At 43.9% G+C, this 17,993-nt stretch overlaps 1 long non-coding RNA gene across 2 annotated transcripts; it reads right to left on the bottom strand.

The window, feature by feature from the left end:
* Window positions 1–635: 635 nt before the first annotated feature.
* Window positions 636–17,978, bottom strand: LOC122689039. Of its 2 annotated transcripts, XR_006339700.1 has the most exons (3): window positions 16,389–17,978; window positions 4,794–4,894; window positions 636–993 (listed from the first exon to the last, which is right to left on the bottom strand). It is a non-coding gene; the product is annotated as an uncharacterized LOC122689039 (long non-coding RNA). The 2 variants fall into 2 exon arrangements; XR_006339701.1 differs by lacking the exon at window positions 4,794–4,894.
* Between the last annotated feature and the right edge of the window lie 15 nt (window positions 17,979–17,993).

Below are 17,993 nucleotides of genomic sequence, written 5' to 3'. Positions count from 1 at the left end.
AGTTCTTCGGTGCTGGCAGCAAGTTTCCAAATGTCCCATTGTTCTGGCCCAAATTGTTTATCAAGGATGATTCCAGGAGGAGGAGGTGCTATTCCACCCACCTTCAAGCCAGCCAAGAAGTCCTTTGTCATGGTATTGTTTCAACATAGTGTTAGTAACCTTTAAAGCCACTTTAGCAGCATAATATATAATGGTTTTTTGTTCTTTCCCTAACTCTTTCCCTAAAGTTTCAGTAGTAAACATGGTTCACAGAAAAAGAAAGGGCAGCAATGTCTGAAAGTCTTCTTTTGGAGGCAGAATGAAAGCCCAAGTTTGTAGGCCGAGGTATATGCCTAATTTTCCTGGGCCCAGTCAAAGGAAGGACTTCATAGCCTAAAGAAATGTTCATTAGTTTTCCCTCCTCCCCAGGGTGTGAGGCTTCCAGGGAGGGGGCATATGGATGGAGTCACTGGTTGATAGGACTGGTCTTTTCTCAGTCCATTTTATGACCTGTAATAAAGGGGGGTTTGGTAAGTAAGCCCAGTTAAGTCTGATTTGTTAATCTGGCTCGACAGGGGCGTCGCGCAGGTCAGGATAGCAATAGGAAGGTTTTCAGGACTGTGAGGCATTTCCTGTTGAGAAATCAGATTTTTAACTTGATTAGTGAGGGTTTTTATTTGTCCCCAAGAGGGGAGGTCATAGGGTTGATGCCGCCGAGGGCGGCGCTTTCTGGAGATCTTTAGAGCCGCCATGGCCCGTATTGGAATTTCTTCCTCCCGGGGTTCTTGTCGTTTTGTCTCCATTTTGAATGTCGGGGGCCCCCTTGGGTTGCATGTTTCGAGGAAAAAGTTTGTTGGATCCATCTGGGGAAATACAAGCATATCCCTTTCCCCGTAAGATTAATTTCCCAGACTTCTGTTGTTTATTGAACCCGTCTTGATACCAAATGGGCAGAGGCAGAGAAGTGTCCTTCAATTCCTCGAAATGTCTTTCTGCTCTTGTTAACATATTTCCCTGTGGTAGGTTTAAAAAATTTAAAACAAATAAAGCTGTATTAGTAACAGTTTAGGGTTTAGAAAATATCTTATGTTGGAATCTAGTAAAGCCTGCTTTAGATAAGGAAGACAGTAGTGTACCTGTGTATTCCCCCTTCTTTAATGTTTTTATTTGTAACTTTACTGTGTGATGTGTTCATTCGACTATGTCGTGTCTGTGGATCAAAAGGAATACCTGTAATATGTTTAATAGAAAAAGATTGTAAAAATTGTTTAAAGTGTCTAGAAATGTAGGCAGGGCCATTGTCTGTTTTAATAGAACTAGGAGTTTATGGTGGAGGTTTCTATATTTTTTAATACAAAAACTGAATATGTAGAATCAGAGGCTATATTAAAGGGGTAAGGATGTAGGCAAATAACTTGAATAAGAGCATATAATTTATTTTGTTGAGCAGAATGAAATTTAGTATGAAAGACTATATTTTTTAAGAGACCAGAATGAAGCTTTGACGTTTCTAGTCCCATCTATATAAAAGAAATGTGAGAAATAATAAATTCAGTGTTTTTGAAGAAATTCCACAGCTTACCAGAAGGATAATGAAATGAAACTTTTCCAAAATATTTTAGAAAAGCTAATTGGAAATCGGTAGAAGTTTGTAATGTGTTCTCAAATTGAGATTTATTTGTAATAAAGTTTTATTAAAGTATAAAGGAGATAAAGTTTCTGACATAGTCATCAGAAGGGGGCAGAAAGAGCGGCCCTCTGCAAGTCTTTAGCCATATGTCATATAACTACCAGCAGTCTGCCTAATCAGAGAAAGGAAATGTCTCAAAACTGAAGAGAATAGCACCAGGCCCCTCACCCACAACATGCATTTTGAGATAACCTTGGCAGCAGGTGAGTCGTCCCCTTATCAAAATGATTGACATGAATCTTGAAGAAAGGCAGGTTTCCAAGCAAATAGTTTCATTAACAAAGCTTAAGAGAACATTTGCATGAGTAAAATATACCTGTTTGTCAAGTAGGTTCTGAGCCATAAGGCGGAACCCTACTTGAAGATAGAGTCTGGGGTAAATGTATAGCACATTAACATAGCTTAAGACAAGCATTTCCATAAGAAAAATGCATTGGTTAACTCAGGGTTTGAGAATAGTTAACTTCAAGTGAAACCAGGTGTCCTTATGGCAACACAGTATTTTAAGAGAAACCTTTTAAATTTGTATAGAGAAAGAAGAAAAGAAAAAAGAAACATCTCTAGTTTGCTTCCTCCTGCCACTTAAGAGAGATAAAAATGTCTGACACTTACAGCCTATTTTCTCCATTTGGAGACCCCTGGCCTTCCTGCCTGTTACATCAAACTAGGTCGGCCAAGTAAAAGACCGAAGGTTTGTGGGGGCAGGGCCCCAAAAAGTCCGGTAGGTATTCTAGAGGGGACTGCTTGAGGGTAAAGGAGAAAGTCATTTAGGGCTGGTATATCGGCCGCAGCACTGCCAGATGTTGAGGGTTTGAGGGAAAAGGTGGAATTTGCCCCTGGCTTTTGTTGAAGGGGACCTGGGGGGGGTCTCCTGCTTGGAGTTTCCCGGAATAGGTTTCCCTTCAATATCAAATTTAGATTTACACTCTTTGGCCCAATGCATTTCTCTATGGCAGCAAGGGGCAGATTTTTTGCAGGTTTTTTATTAGCTTTCTTAGGACAGCCCGTTTTTAAATGGTTTTTATCTCCACATGTAAAGCATCCTTCATTTTCTTTTCTTAAGGCAGCAACCATTGTTTCAGCTAGCATTTACATCTTTTGAGTTTCTGATCTTATATGGTGACAAGCCTTCAAATAATCAAAAATAGTCCCTGTCTCATGAATTGGAGCTATAGCCTTTTGACATACTTGATTTGCATTTTCACAAGCAAGTAATTTTTTTTTAGTTGTCTTTTAGCTTTTTTTTTTCCTATCTTTTTTTTTTTTTTTTTCCAAATACAGTCGATCCCCAACAGGACCTGCAGGCCCAGGCATCCTCTCATCTAATTTCTGCCTCTGTAGATTTGCCCTTTCTGGGCATTTCACATCAACAGACTCCTGCAGGAAGTGGCCTTTTGTGTCTGGGTTCTTTCACTTAGCGTAATGCTTTGCAGGCTCACCCATGTGGCAGCAGAAAGCAGAAGTTCATCACTTTTCATGCATGTATGCTATTCCACTGTATGGCTACAGAATACTTTGTTTACCACCCTCCAGCTGACAAGACTTTTTAGGCTGCTCCACTATTTGGAGATTACAAACAGTGCTGCTGTGAAAGACCCGAAAGGAGAAGTATTTGTGTGGACATAGGTTTCATTTCTCATTTCTCCATGATGTCATTTCTCCTTCTGCACGGTGCACAGGCTAGAACCTTCCGGCAGTGTGGAATAGAGGCGGTTGAAGCAGACCTCGTCTCCTTGGTCTGGATCTCAAGAGGCAAGCATTCACTCAGACACTCCTAGATGTGATGTGACAAGAGCTGGATGGTTCTCGGGGATGTCCTTCAGCACCACGACGATGATCCATTCTATCCCGAGATGGTTGACCATGGTTATTGATTTAGTTATTTACTTATTTGTCATGAACGGGTCTTGCACTGTGTCAAATGCTTTTTCTTTGTCTGTCAAGATGACAGGTGGTTTCCGTCCTTCCTTATATCAATATGCTGTTTCCCATAACTGAAGTTGAGTGTTGGTCCAATACTGCAATCCTGGGAACAATCTCACACAGCCCTTTGCAAAATGTTTCTCGATTTGGTTTGCTGATACTGTGTTGAGGGTATATGCATCGCTATTCATGATAGATATGGGTCAGTAGCTTTCTGGTGATGTCAAGTCTGGCTTTGGTACCCGGCTAATACTGTGCTTATAGGATGAATTAGGAAATGTTCCCTCCTCCTTCCTATCTATTCAGGAAGAATCTGTGAAGGATGGGTGCTAGGTCTTCTTTAAACATTTGATAGATTTCACTGATGAAACCAGGCGGCCCAGGACTTCCTTTTGTGGGAAGTCTTTAAAAGAATGGTTCAATATCGTTGCTTGCTACAGGTACATTCAGATTTGTTATTTGGCCACTGCATTTAAGCCAACTCCCATCCAGTATTCTCTGGCCTGTTGGTTCCTATGGCTCGGTCTCTGGCCTAGGATTTGACTGGCGGGACATCTCTGCACATCACGGGATTCTGGCTCCTACTCTGTAACTGGGGAGAGTATGCTGTCTCAGAAGTGACCCCCAGATCACCAACTCCCAATAGGCAGGTTGGGGACACAGACTTTGAGGTGGGGATGGGGTGGCACTGCTGATATCCTCATTTACAGCCGCCCATCCATCCTCCGGGCGCCCTCATGCAGGCTGTGGGTAATTCTGCAGTTTGGACTGGCACAGCAAGGACCCAGAATACCCTGTCCCCTCCCCCACCATGTCCACTTCATCTACCCTGATCCTTGTCATTTTTCTCGTCTCCTAGCACCGCAGCCTCACAGGGGATCAGTGATGCACTCACCACCACATCTAAGGGTGTCAGATCTCCTCTCTGCTTAATGACTCAACTCTCGAGGGCAGGGACTGGCCACGCAATTCCTCCTCACCTCCCCGTCTCAACAGCCGGCCTGGCATGGCATGGAGGAGATGTAACACATACAGTGAAAACCTTCATGATTGGCTAAATGAGGGACTGTGGATGGCGGGATCGACCTGGACCTGGGTTGGCTGCTGGAGTGAGCCCATTGCATCCCACCCTGGGGAACTTGTGCCAGGTGGGGATGACCATCCCTGCCCCAGTGCATTGTGGCTAGCATCAATGACGTACCTTATCCAGACCTGGTGTGCCACCAGCTGTGGACGGGCACCAAAGTCACCGGGTCTTCTCACTTCACCCCAGCCTTTACACAGGGTACAGTTGCGGATGCTCTGTCAGAAATAAACCTGCACTCATATGGCCTATTAGTCTATGACAAAGGAGCCAAGAACATCCATCATGGAAAATGCTGTCTCTTCAATAAATGGTTATGGGAAAACTGGACCCTTTTCTTACACAACATTCAAAACTCAACAACAACTACACAAGATTAAAGACGAAATTGTTAGACCTTAAACCATAAAGCTCCGAGAAGAAGATGCAGCCAGTATGCTCTTTGACACAGTTCTTGGCAATAGTTTTTTTTTGACATGTCTCCTCGGGCAAGAGCAACAAAAGCAAAAGTATACAAATGGGAGTTCATCAAACTAAAAAGCTTTTACACATCAAGGGAAACCGTCAACAAAAGAAAAAGGCAACCTGCTGAGTGGGAGAAGATATGAGCAATGATATACATCCGAAAAGAGGTAGATATCCAAAACAGCTAAAGGACTCATAGGAGGTATTGGGGAAACACCCAAAACCCGATTTTAAAATGGGGCAAAGCACTGAATAGACATTTCTGCAAAGAAGAGATACACATGGCTAATAGACATATGAAAAGATGCTCAACATCTCCTCATCAGGGATTAGAAAATCAAGAGCACAGTGAAGTACTTCCTCATACCTGTCAAGTAGCTATTATCAAAAAGACAAGTAAGAAATGTTGGCGAGGATGCAGAGAAAAGGAAACCCTCGTGCGGTGTTGGTGGAAATGTATATTGGTGCAGCCGCTATGGAGACAATGAGGGTTTCCTCAAAAACTGAAAACCAGAACCACCATATGATCCAGCAGTTCCACTTCTCAGTATTTTCCTCAAGAACAGAAGAAACACTAGTCACAAAAGATATATATGCTCCTCTGTCCACTGCAGCATTATTTACAGCCAAGGGGAGCCAAGATATGGAAGGAACCTAAGCGCCCATCGATAGATGAATCAAAAAGGAAGAAATGGTATACACACACGCACAGTGGAATATTACTCAGCAAAAAAAAAAAAAAAAAAAAAAGAACGAAATCTTGTCATTGTCGACAACATGGATGGACCTAGAGGATATGATGCCAAGTGAAACTAGGCACACAGAGAAAGACTAATACCGCACAGTTTTATTTATATGTGGAACCTCAGAAATAAAATAAGAGAACACAGGAAACAAGATAGAAATAGAGTCAGAGACACAGAGAACAAACTGGTGGTTACCAGAGGAGCAAGGAGTAGGGAGATGTGTAAAACAGGGAACGGATTAGGAGATACAAACTTCCAGTTATAAAATAAGTCATGGGAATGGAATGTACACACAGGGAATATAGTCAATAACCTTGTAATAAATCTCTGTGGTGACACATGGGAACCAAACTTATCATGGCAATTCATTTCATAATGTTTAAAAATATGGAATCACTTTGTTGTGCACTTGAAACAAATATAATATCATATGTCAACCTTGGGCCTCCCCGGTGGCTCAGCAGTAAAGTATCCTCCTGCATTGCTGGAGCTGCAGGAGGCGTGGGTTGGATTCCTGGGTCGGGAAGATCCCCTGGAGGAGGGCGTGGCAACCCACTCCAGTATTCTTGCCTGGAGAATCCCATGGACAGAGGAGCCTGGTGGGCTACAGTCATGTCGTCGAAAAGAGTTGGACATGGCTAATGTGACTTGGCATGCACACACGCATGGCAACTTTACTGAAGAAATAAAGAGTGGGGGCTCTGAATGGAGGATGCCGAGGTTTGTGGGTCACTTTTTCTCTGGCGGCCTATGCGACTCTGAGCAATCCCCCTAACTTATCTGTCCTCTGCATTCTCACCTCATTAATTAGGATTGAAATCGTCCAAAATGATGGGTCTTTGAAGGAGGATTCAACAAGGTGACAGAAAGAAATACATTGAATGTGGTCTGATACCTGGTAAAAGATGAACAACCTTGAAATGCCATGTTCGCCCTGCTAAACGTGCCCACACTGACTAAATTCATGCCTCTGAGTTTCAAGAAGAAAAGCTCCCTTGGAGCTGGGAGACAAGTCCTGCAAGATGGGTTGAGCTCTGAAACTCTCTGATGAGATCACAAGTTCAGACTCCAATAAATATACCTGTTCTCAAGCGCCTCTGTCTGCAGAAGACTCATGGATTTCTGCAGAAATATAGCTCTGGGGGCTAGCTGAGAGCACAGACTGACAGACAGCAGAATTCATTTTCACTTTGGAAGAATCTCACAGGCACCTGCTGACTAGACAACATTGGGCTCCGAGTGTGGGGAGGAAAAGTACATTTCATCACTCATGTCTCCTGTAATGAAAAGGGAAGCTATTTGTTATTAGGGGAAAGATGTTTGTGAATCACAGATCTGAAAAAGGTCTTATATTCAGAATATGTAAGGAATTTTAAAATTGCAAAGGACAAAATGCAGTGAAGGAGGACAGATGCTTGTGCCAGGAATTGGGGTGTGGGAGGGGAAACCAGAAAGGGCATTTTTAGGGTGATGGACGTGGCCTGTGTCCTGGCCGTGGTGGTGATCACTGGAATCTCTCGGTGTGTCAGAGTTCAGAGAGCTGCACACCCAAAGACAAGCAGGCCAGGAATTCCCTGATGGACCAGTGGTTAAGAATGTGCCTGCAATATAAAATTAACACACAGAAACCCCTTGCATTCCTATAAACTAATAAGGAAAAATCAGAAAGAGTAATTAAGGAAACAATCCCATTCACCATTGCAATGAAAAGAATAAAATACTTAGGAATAAATTTACGTAAAGAAACAAAAGACCTGTATACAGAAAACTATGAAAAAAACTGATGAAAGAAATCAAAGATGACACAAACAGATGGAGAAATGTACCATGTTCTTGGATTGGAAGAATCAGTATATTACTACCCAAAGCAATCTATAGATTCATCACAATCCCGATCGAACTACCAAAGGTACTTTTCACAGAAGGAGAACAAATAATTTCACAGTCTGTATGGAAACACTAAAGACTCGAATACCCAAAGCCATCTTGAGAAAGAAGAATGGAACTGGAGGAATCAACCTGCCTGACTCCAGGCTCTACTACAAAGCTATAGTCATCAAGAGAGTATGGTACTGGCACAAAGACAGAAATATAGATCAGTGGAACAAAATAGAGAACCCAGAGATAAATCCACACACCTATGCACAGGTTATCTTTGACAAAGGACGAACAAATATACAATGGTGTAAACAAAGTCTCTTCAACAAGTGATGCTGGGGAAAATGCTCAACTACGTGTAAAAGAATGAGACTGGAGCACTTTCTAACACCATACACAGTAATAAACTCAAAATGGATTAAAGACCTAAATGTAAGACCCCAAACTGTAAAACTCTTAAGAGGAAACCATAGGCAGAACACTCTCTGACATAAATCACAGCAAGATCCTCTATGACCCACCTCCAAGAGTAATGGAAATAAAAACAAAAATAAACAAAAGGGACCAAATTTACCTTAAATGCTTTTGCACAACAAAGGAAACTATAAGCAAGGTGAAAAGACAGCCCTCAGAGCAGGAGAAAATAATAGCAAATGAAACAACTGACAAAGAATGAATCTCCAAAATATACAAGCAGATCATGCAGCTCAATACCAGGAAAACGAACAACCCCATAAAAAGTGGCCAAGAGACCTAAACAGACATTTCTCCAAAGACATACAGATGGCTACCAAGCACATGGAAGAGATGCTCAACATCACGCATTATTAGAAAACTGCAAATCAAAACCACAATGAGGTATCATCTCACACAGGTCAGAATGGCCATCATCAAAAAGTCTACAAACAATAAATGCTGGAGATGGTGCAGAGAAAAGGGAACCTTCTTCCACTGTTGGTGGGAACGCAAACTGATACAGCCACTATGGAGAACAGAGTGGTGATTCCTTAAAACACTGGGAACAGAACTGCCACACGACCCAGCAATCCCACTGCTGAGGGAAACCACCCTGAGGAAACCAGAAGTGAAACAGACACATGTACCCCAATGTTCACAGCAGCACTATTTACAACAGCTAGGACACGGAGGGAACCTAGATGTCCATCGGCAGATGAATGGATAAGGAAGTTGTGGTGCATATACACAATGGAATATTACTCAGCTATAAAAAGGAAGACATTTGAATCAGTGCTAATGAGGTGGATGAACCTGGAGCCTGTTACACAGAGAGAAGTAGGTCAGAAAGAGAAGGACAAACACTTATATTAATGCACATATATGGAATTTAGAAAGGCAGTAGCAATGATTCTACATGCAGGGAAGCAAAGGGGACAGAGACGGACAGAACATACTTTTCAACCCGGTAAAAGAAGGCGAGGGTGGGATGATCTGAGAGAATAGCAGTGAAACATACACATTCCCATATGTAAAACAGATGACCAGTGCAAGTTCAATGCATGAAGCAGGGCACCCAAAGACGGTGCTCTGGGACAACCCAGAGGGATAGGGTGGGGAGGCAGGTGGGATGGGGGTTCAGGAGGGGAGGACACATGTATACCTGCGGCCGATTCATGTTGATATATGGCAAAAACCATCACAATATGGTATAGTAATTATCCTCTGATTAAAATAAATTAATCATTAAAAAAATAAAACAGAACCCACCTGCCAATGCAATGGGGCAGGTGTTCAGTCCCTAGTCCAGGAAGATTCCACGTGCCGCAGGGCAACTAAGACTATGTGTCACAACTACTGAACCCACCTGCTTCGACTACTGAAGCCCTCGAGCCTAGAGTCCATTCTCCGCAACAAGAGAAGTCTCTGAAATGAGAAGCGCATGCACTGCCACTAAAGGGTAGTCCTCCTTCTCCACAACTAGAGAAAGCCTCGTGCAGGAACAAAGACTCAGTGCAGCCAACAATAAATAGATAAATAATAAGAAAGAAAACTGGGCCAATCTTACTGTGTGTTCATTTGAAAAATCCAATGGTAGGTACCAAAGTAGGTGCATCTCTCTATATTCTTTGAATGATCATTATCTTGGGTGAAGCTAACAAAAATTACATCACAGGCTATATTAAAATTTTAGATCAGCTTACCAGGCACTGCTCTTTTCTGGAGGCTTTTCTCAGAGAACTGTTACTTAGGAACTTTAGTCACCGGAACTGAGGCCTCCACCACATTCAATGGCAGAAAGCAAAAGACATTAGGAAGACACGGTTCAAATCCTATGAGTTTATGAGTTGCCTGTGACCACTGGCTAGGATGAACACACATCCCAGAGTCTCTTCACATTTCAGGAACTGAAACCTGTATTTCAACCATTTAGTTCAGTTCTTTAAGGCCACTGCTGTCCCCTTAAACAAACACTTGGTGTGAAACACTTGGAAAATGACCTTAACCCAATTCACTCCCAACCTCTTGTCACATGTCACAAGGAGTCTCTCACGATGATATTTCCTCACCTAGAAAGCCAATTCTCAGATAAAGAAAAGAATTCACACACACACACCTTGTGAAGAAATACTGAGATTTTAGAAACTGACCCACAACTAACCCATGGTTCATCATTCTTTCCTCTCGTCTCCCTCCATCCACTCTGAGAAATGAATATTTGGCCATGCTGTCTGATTTGCCCACCACGTTACTCATACCACACACAGGATGTTGTTACAAGTGAGCCTATACACACGGCATTGACACCAGCCAGCCCTGCTGAAGTCGGCTACCTGGGGAGCAGGGAGGTGGCCGGGGCAATAAATTCATCATCTCATTTCCTTCATCACCCTACCCCATTTCATTCCCTGCAGTCACCTGGCCCAAACGAATAAAGATCTCGCACCAAATCACTGCTTAAATGACCACTGCCTCAAGTTTCCTTCATTATCTCATGAGGCTTCTGAGGCCAGGGAACAGATTTGAGCTGAGATGAGTAAAACTAGAGAGACAGCCCATTGGCCAGAGATTCTGTTTCGAAGGTGATGTCTCTCAGTGTACTCTTTACGACCCCGTGGACCAAGGCCCGCCAGGCTCCTCTGTCCGGGGGATTCTCCAGGCGAGAATACTGGAGTGGGTTGCCATGCTCTCCTCCAGAGAAACTTTCCGACCCAGGGATTGAACCCAGGTGTCCTAACTCCCCTGCATTGCAGACAGATTCTCTACTGCTGAGCCCCCAAGGAAGCCCACGACAAACCTAGACAGCATATTAAAAAGCAGAGACGTCACATTGCTGACAAAGGTCTGCAGAGTCAAAACTATGGTTTTTCCAGTAGTCATGTACAGATGTGTGAGCTGGATCATTAAGAAGGCTGAGAGATGCTTTCGAATTGTGGTGCTAGAGAGATGACTCTTTAGAATCCCTCAGACACTAAGGAGAACACCCCGGCCAATCCTAAAGGAAATGAACTCTGAATACTCACTGGAAGGACTGATGCTGAAGCTGCAATACTTTGGCCACCTGATGCGAATAGCTGACTCATTGGAAAACACCCTAGTGCTGGAAAAGATCGAAGGCAGGAGGAGAAAGGGGGAGACAGAGGGTGAGGTGGTTAGACAGCATCACCAACACAATGGACATTAATTTGATCAAATTCGGGGAGATAGTGTAGGACAGAGGAGCCTGGCGTGCTGCAGGCCATGGGCTCGTTAATCGTCGGACACGACTGAGTGACTGAACAACCACCACCACCTCCACCTTCCCTTTGAGCTTCCCTAAGGTGCCACCACCCCACTCTCAGCAGGGCTAAGAAGCTTTCTGTGTCTGTCAGTGGTGAAGGCTGAGACTTCTGTCTTCACACACTCAGCGCCCCCTGCTTAGGTTTGATGTGGGTCCTTAGAATGCTCATCACTCCCTCCCAGAGCTCAGACCAGGCAGCCTTCTCACAACAGTCATGGAGCACCTACCCTGCTACAGAGTTGGGAGTTGGAGCTGTTTACCCCTCTCAATGTGTTTTCTCCCTTTACATTCACTTCCACATTTCATCCTGAGTCACCGAATCCAACTCTGCTCATCCCCACCTGGTCCCTCTAAGAAGCTGCCCCTGCATCTCTAGCACATCTCTAGCACCACATGCACGGGGTGGGTGCAGGTACGCCCTGCGCCATGTATCTTCTTTCTCCTTTCTCTTCGGAATCTGTAGACTCCAAGACATCACAAAAAGGGCTCCAGATTGCCCACAAAGGGGGCGGTGCTGCAGGGAGGCTGTGACTCCCATCCACAGCCGCCCCACTGCATCATGGGAGCCAAAAGAGCCAAGGTCTGAAAGTCCTAACACAGACATTTCCGTGGACAGAACACCAGTGTCTTCCTTGGGACCTGTGAGCTGTTTTCTGGTTTGGGCCTATGGCGTCACTGACCTTTTTCACAACGCTTGCAGGCTTAGCTAGCCTTCCATCAGGACCTCTCTACCCCCCACAGCCCCCCACCTACGGTACCAAAGATATTACTTCTGACTTCAGTGCGCCGATTGGGTTTTCACCTGGCAGGGATACAAACACAACTTTTTTATGCTGAAACCTCAAGATACCTGAGGAGAACGAGTCTTCAGAAAGTCCATTTTTCAATTATAACAGAAAAACTGCCTATGTAACAATGAAGATACAACAAATTACAATACTAATAAAATGTTATTTGGAACTTATCTAGAAAGTCACACTTCAGAGAAAAAAACTTAGGATGTGGTCTACTGCCTTCCAGGTTTTGATCTCTGCATTTAAGAAAATCACGAGATGGGGGAGGTAATGTCTTCATGATATTGGATCTGTTGCTCTGTCTGTGTATCATTATATTATACTATGCTTATGCTACTTTCCATAATGATGAGGGTGCTCCACTAATGTTGGTCAGAGGAAGCACTGTTTAGACTTTGGTATGAACCAGGAACTGTTCTCTGTGATGTGTGCATGTTGACATGACACCCCATGGTCTGTCACGCACTTAGGAGACACTGTGTCCAATCCATACTCAGATCCATGGTAATGTTTCAGGAGGATGGACATGTTGATCTGCCTTTTGACCCAGAGTACACCAGACACTGCCCTGTATTCCAGGTTGGGGGTCAGATCCCACACCTGGCTGTTTCTCTCTGGCCTGGGCACCAATCTGACTCATCTCTTGCCAGCTAGGTGACTTTGTGCATATGCATTCACCCATTATCATCTATGTGTGTCTGCTCCTCAGCTGACGAAAGGGATGATAGCATTACAGATGCTCACCTCACAGTGTAGCTATGAGTACTCAAAGACTTCATTATGCGTATATGTACGGAGAGCTACGCACGGTGCAGAAGGGGAGCTCTTCCTCCTGTGTCTCTTCACTTCTGTTTCCGCTTGTACTAGCAGCCCCCCCGTCCCTGCCCCCACGCGTTCACCTCCCCCACCCCTACTCTGCTCTCTCTCCCCTGTGCCCCTGTCCTCAGACTCTCCATCCCAAAACACAGCTGAACATCTCACGACTTACCCCAGAAAATACCCATACCATCACCCTTGGATTAAACAATCATGAACATTAGCAGAAAAAATAAAAAACACAATAAACGGGCAATGTAAAAACTACATAAGAAACAAAGCATTGCTGATGAAAGTCTAACTACTAATATTTTCATACCTTCATCAGATTCAGATCTTCAGAATTTAATATATGAGAATTAGACTTGGCAAAACAATGACAGAAAAGGTAATGCAATGTGGTTCCTTAAATAAGACCTAACAAAATGGGGGCACGGGTTGAGAAATTCAATATAATTAGGATGTCAGTAGTCCCCATACAGGTCCAACAATTTCATACAATTCCAGTCAGAAATTCCAGCAGGAAATTTTTGTACATATTGACTAATTGAGGATAAAATTTCTGTGGTAAGGCAAATGAACTAGAATAGCCAAATGATTCTGAAAAACAACTTTGGAGGAGTAACACTAACCTGAAATTTACTTTGCATCTTCAACCAAAAGTTGTAAGCAACTAAGTGTCTATGAAGGGATGAATGGATACAGAAAACGTGGTGACACGGGTCAGAATGGCCACCATCAAAAAGTCTACAAACAACAAATGCTGGTTAGGGTGTGGAGGAAGGGCAACCCTCTTATACAGTGGATGGGAATGCAAACTGGTAGAGCCACTACGGAGAACAGTGTGGGATTCCTTTATAAACTGGGAATAGACCTGCCATGTGATCCACCAATCCCACTGCTGGGCATACACCCCAAGGAAACCAGAAGTGAAACAGACACATGTACCCCAATGTTCACCGCAGCACTGTTTACAATAGCTAGGACCTGGAAGCAACCTAGATGCCCACTGGCACACGAACGGAGAAGGACGTTGTGGTACATAACAATGAAATATTTCTCAAGTATAAAAAGGAACACACTTGAGTCAGTTCTAATGAGGTGGATGAACCTGGAGCTTATTATACAGAGTGAAGTAAGTCAGAAAGAGAAAGAGAAATACTATATATTAACGCATATATATGCAATTTAGAAAGACGGTACCAATGACCCTACATGCAGGGCAGCAAAGGAGACACAGACGTAAAGAACAGACCCTGGGACTCAGTGGGAGGAGTGGGTGGGATGATTTGAGAGAATCGCATTGAAACATGCACATTACCATATGTGAAACAGACGACCAGTGTCAAGTTCCATGCATGAAGCAGGGCACCCAAAGCCGGTACTCTGGGACAACCCAGAGGGACAGGGTACGGAGGGAGGTGGGAGGGTGGTTCAGGATGGGGGGACATGTGAAGCCCTATGGCCGATTCATGTTGATGTACGACAAAAACATCACAATATTGTAAAGCAATTATCCCCCAATTAAAACAAATTAACTTTAAAAGAGAAAATGTAGCAATATATACAATGGAATATTATTCAGTCACAAAGAAGAAAATTCTGCCTTTTGCAACAACATGAATGGACTTCAAAGGGTTTATGCTAAGTGAAAAAATTGAAAGAGAGAAAGACATACATGGTATGTTCTCACTTATATGCAGAATCTAAAAAAGTCAAACTTACAGAAATAAGAGTTTAGAATGGTGGTTTCCAGGGCCTGTGCAAAATGTTGAATACAGGGTACAAACTTCCAGGTATGAGATGAATAGGTTACAGGGATCCAATGTATAGCATGGTGAGTATAATGAACAAAACTGTATACTACAGTGAAAGCTAAGAGGGTAGATCTGAGATGTTATTTCCTCAACAATTTTTAAAAAGGATTATGTGAGGGGATAGAGTGCCAACCCTGCTGTGGTAATCGTTTTGCCAAATATGTCTGTATCAAATCATCACATTGGCATCTTAAACTTACAGGTTATATGTCAATAATACCTCAGAAAAGGTGGACAAAATAAGAGAGAACTAAGTGTTTCTGGTGGGAGAGCCCTCAAGCTATATTCTGTGTCCCTCTGACATCTCCCCATCATTCTTGAACTTTCCCTTATTACTGATATGACAAGGTGAACCAGGCTCATTTATCCTTTCCTTCCTCAGCCTGGGAACCTGTCATTTAGTGGAGAAAGGGGTTCAGAAGCTAGGATCTGGGGACTGGTGTAATTATTGCCATTGGAATGTTGCTGTTTCCAGTAACTTGGGAATATATGTGTATACACAATCACACACACAAACACATAGACACACATCTATAGTTACATATCAGTCTAGCCACATATGCACACCTATCGAATACAAGAAGTCTGCATGGAGACCTTTAATCCCAGTAGAATTCTTCAGATTTGTTCTAGTTTACTTCCTTTCCATACTGGAAATTCCCTTTTCCAAAAATGACAGACGTGGCTCTCAGTATTCTTATCTATTTGCTGAGTTGATGAATCCCAATGCATATAAGTGATCCCTCCTCCACGAAAGGGTCCTCCTCACAATCTATGCGGAACCATCCCTTGCCCTTGACTTCCACACCTCACTCAAGCTTGAATCCATGAAGCAGTTAGCCTCCGTCCCACCCAATCCCCAGGGATATCCTTCTTTCCACCTTGGGCTCTGACTCCCAAGGCAGGGATGCCCCTTTACACATACACATGCCTTGCCTGGCAACACCTAATGGCTTTAGGACTGACTTGCTCAGGCACAAAGAAGGGAAGGGAAAGAAAGGGTAGGGACAGGAGAAGGTGACTATGTCCTAATATAGTCAGCCAATCAATGTGAACTGGGCCAAACCCAAGTAATGGGATGAAGCCATTCTTTTTATTTTCCCCCTAGTTGTCCTCCAACTTCCCTTCCTGCCTCTGTCCTTTGCCCCAGTTCCCTTTTCCTTCTTAAGTCCTGCCCTCCATCAAGAGTACGAATGTTACGAGGCATGATTCCCACATTATAACTGATCTCTGCTGCTTGGCTGACATTCAGTGTGACATCCCTGCAGCTGGGACACTGAAACTCTCTCTCTCATGATGGACCAGAAGGTCTCACTCCTAATTTCAGGGATAGGAAGGAGAGAAGGTGCAGGGCACACGTTGGAGCCTTCAGTCCTTCATCTGTGAAATGCAGATGATCACAAATTGTGGGAGAAACAGAGACAGCAGCAACCAGACCCCTTTCAATGAGTGCTACATACCAAACCCAGTGCATCGCAGGACTCCTTGACATTCAGGAGCTCGCCAAGTAGATTTCCATGCCAGGACAGTTGCATTTGTTGTTCCTTCTGCCTGGAATGCTCTTCCCTTAGATAACCCCATAGCCTGCTCCCTCACTTCCTCCAGATCTCTGCTTACTTGCCATCTTTCAGGGAGACTTTCCCTCCTTACCTTGAACAAAATAAGAACATCATACCTACATATACCCTTTCCCCTGATCTAGCATTATCTTTCTTCATAGTGCCTGCCACCCTTGATTTATTTACTGACCACCAAGTCTATGAAAGGAGAGACTTGGTCAGTTCTGTCCTGTCACAAACTCCTCCAGCAGTGCTCATGTATATGAAAGGTGCTCAGAAAACATTTGCTGAAGGATAGTCTGAAGCGAGGCCCTTTGCACACATCGCTAACATGCACAGGTACCCTGCAAAACATGCACTGGCCCCACTGTATTAATTATGATACATACTGAGATTCCAGGAGACAACTGATATGCTCAACAACACACAGTCAGCACGTCAGGTTCCATGTCTTGGAATCATGTCTGCCAGTTTCCAAACCCTCAGTTCCTGGACAGAGACATCACAGTCAAGAACATAAGAGGTTTTATTTCTGACACAGAGACTCCAGACAGCCCAGATAGATACCCAGAGACACCAAAAAGAGCTCACTGAATCTCTGCACAGACAGCACACAACTTGTCTCAGACCCTCAAACACAGCTGAGACCATAACCATACACGCTGTGACAAAGACCATCCAAACAGACCAAAGTCTTCAAGACAGAAACAAATGAGAACTGCACAGATACTTCACACCATGGAGACTGACTCCCAAACCACTCGGACACTTACCAACCTAATGCAAAAACCCTAAACGGAAAGAGAACTTTTAATAACTCAAAAACATCATGTACCCTTCAGATAAAGTCCCCAGACAAATGGAAAACCTGCACCCTGTGCACAGATCCCCAAGCAGCTGAGACTTCGCACCTTTAGACAAACCCATCCTTAAAGCAGCTCAGAGACATCACAACTTGGGGCCAGAATCAAAAACTCAGAGGTCTCACAATCTCAGGTGCACACGCCTACAAAGGGATCTCACACCCAGGGACTGAAAGGCCAGAGAGCTCCAAAAATGCACACCCCAGAATACAGGCACACACATCCTAGGGACTTTGTACTATGGCTCACAAAATCCACTCAGATCAAATATCCCATCACTCACGACTCTGCCCAAAGGCTCAAGGAGATCAAATGTACCCAAACAGGACCTGTGTTGCAACACGTAGTGATACACAAGCCCAGGCTCCCTGGCACAGGTTAGTCTCCAGCGAGAGACAGCTAACTCAGAGACCTCTCCCTGGACATGAATTGCATGCATTTGTGCGAATATCCGTGCGCTGCCACACAATCCAGACTGATCGAGAGCTAAATAAGCCCGAAACGCCGTCACCATGCACAGCCAGCGACTGCGCCAAACCTCGCCACTAACCAGGGCAGCTATTCGACCCCTTCGGGAAAAGCAATACAACTCGGAGAAAAACTATGCTCTAAAAACTCGCGAACGGCAACAAGCCTCTCGTCC

Source organism: Cervus elaphus, chromosome X (assembly GCF_910594005.1).
Source record: "Cervus elaphus chromosome X, mCerEla1.1, whole genome shotgun sequence".
NCBI lineage: Eukaryota > Metazoa > Chordata > Mammalia > Artiodactyla > Cervidae > Cervus > Cervus elaphus.
The sequence above is the reverse complement of the archived record's forward strand: the minus strand, read 5'-3'. Positions and strand labels throughout refer to the sequence as shown.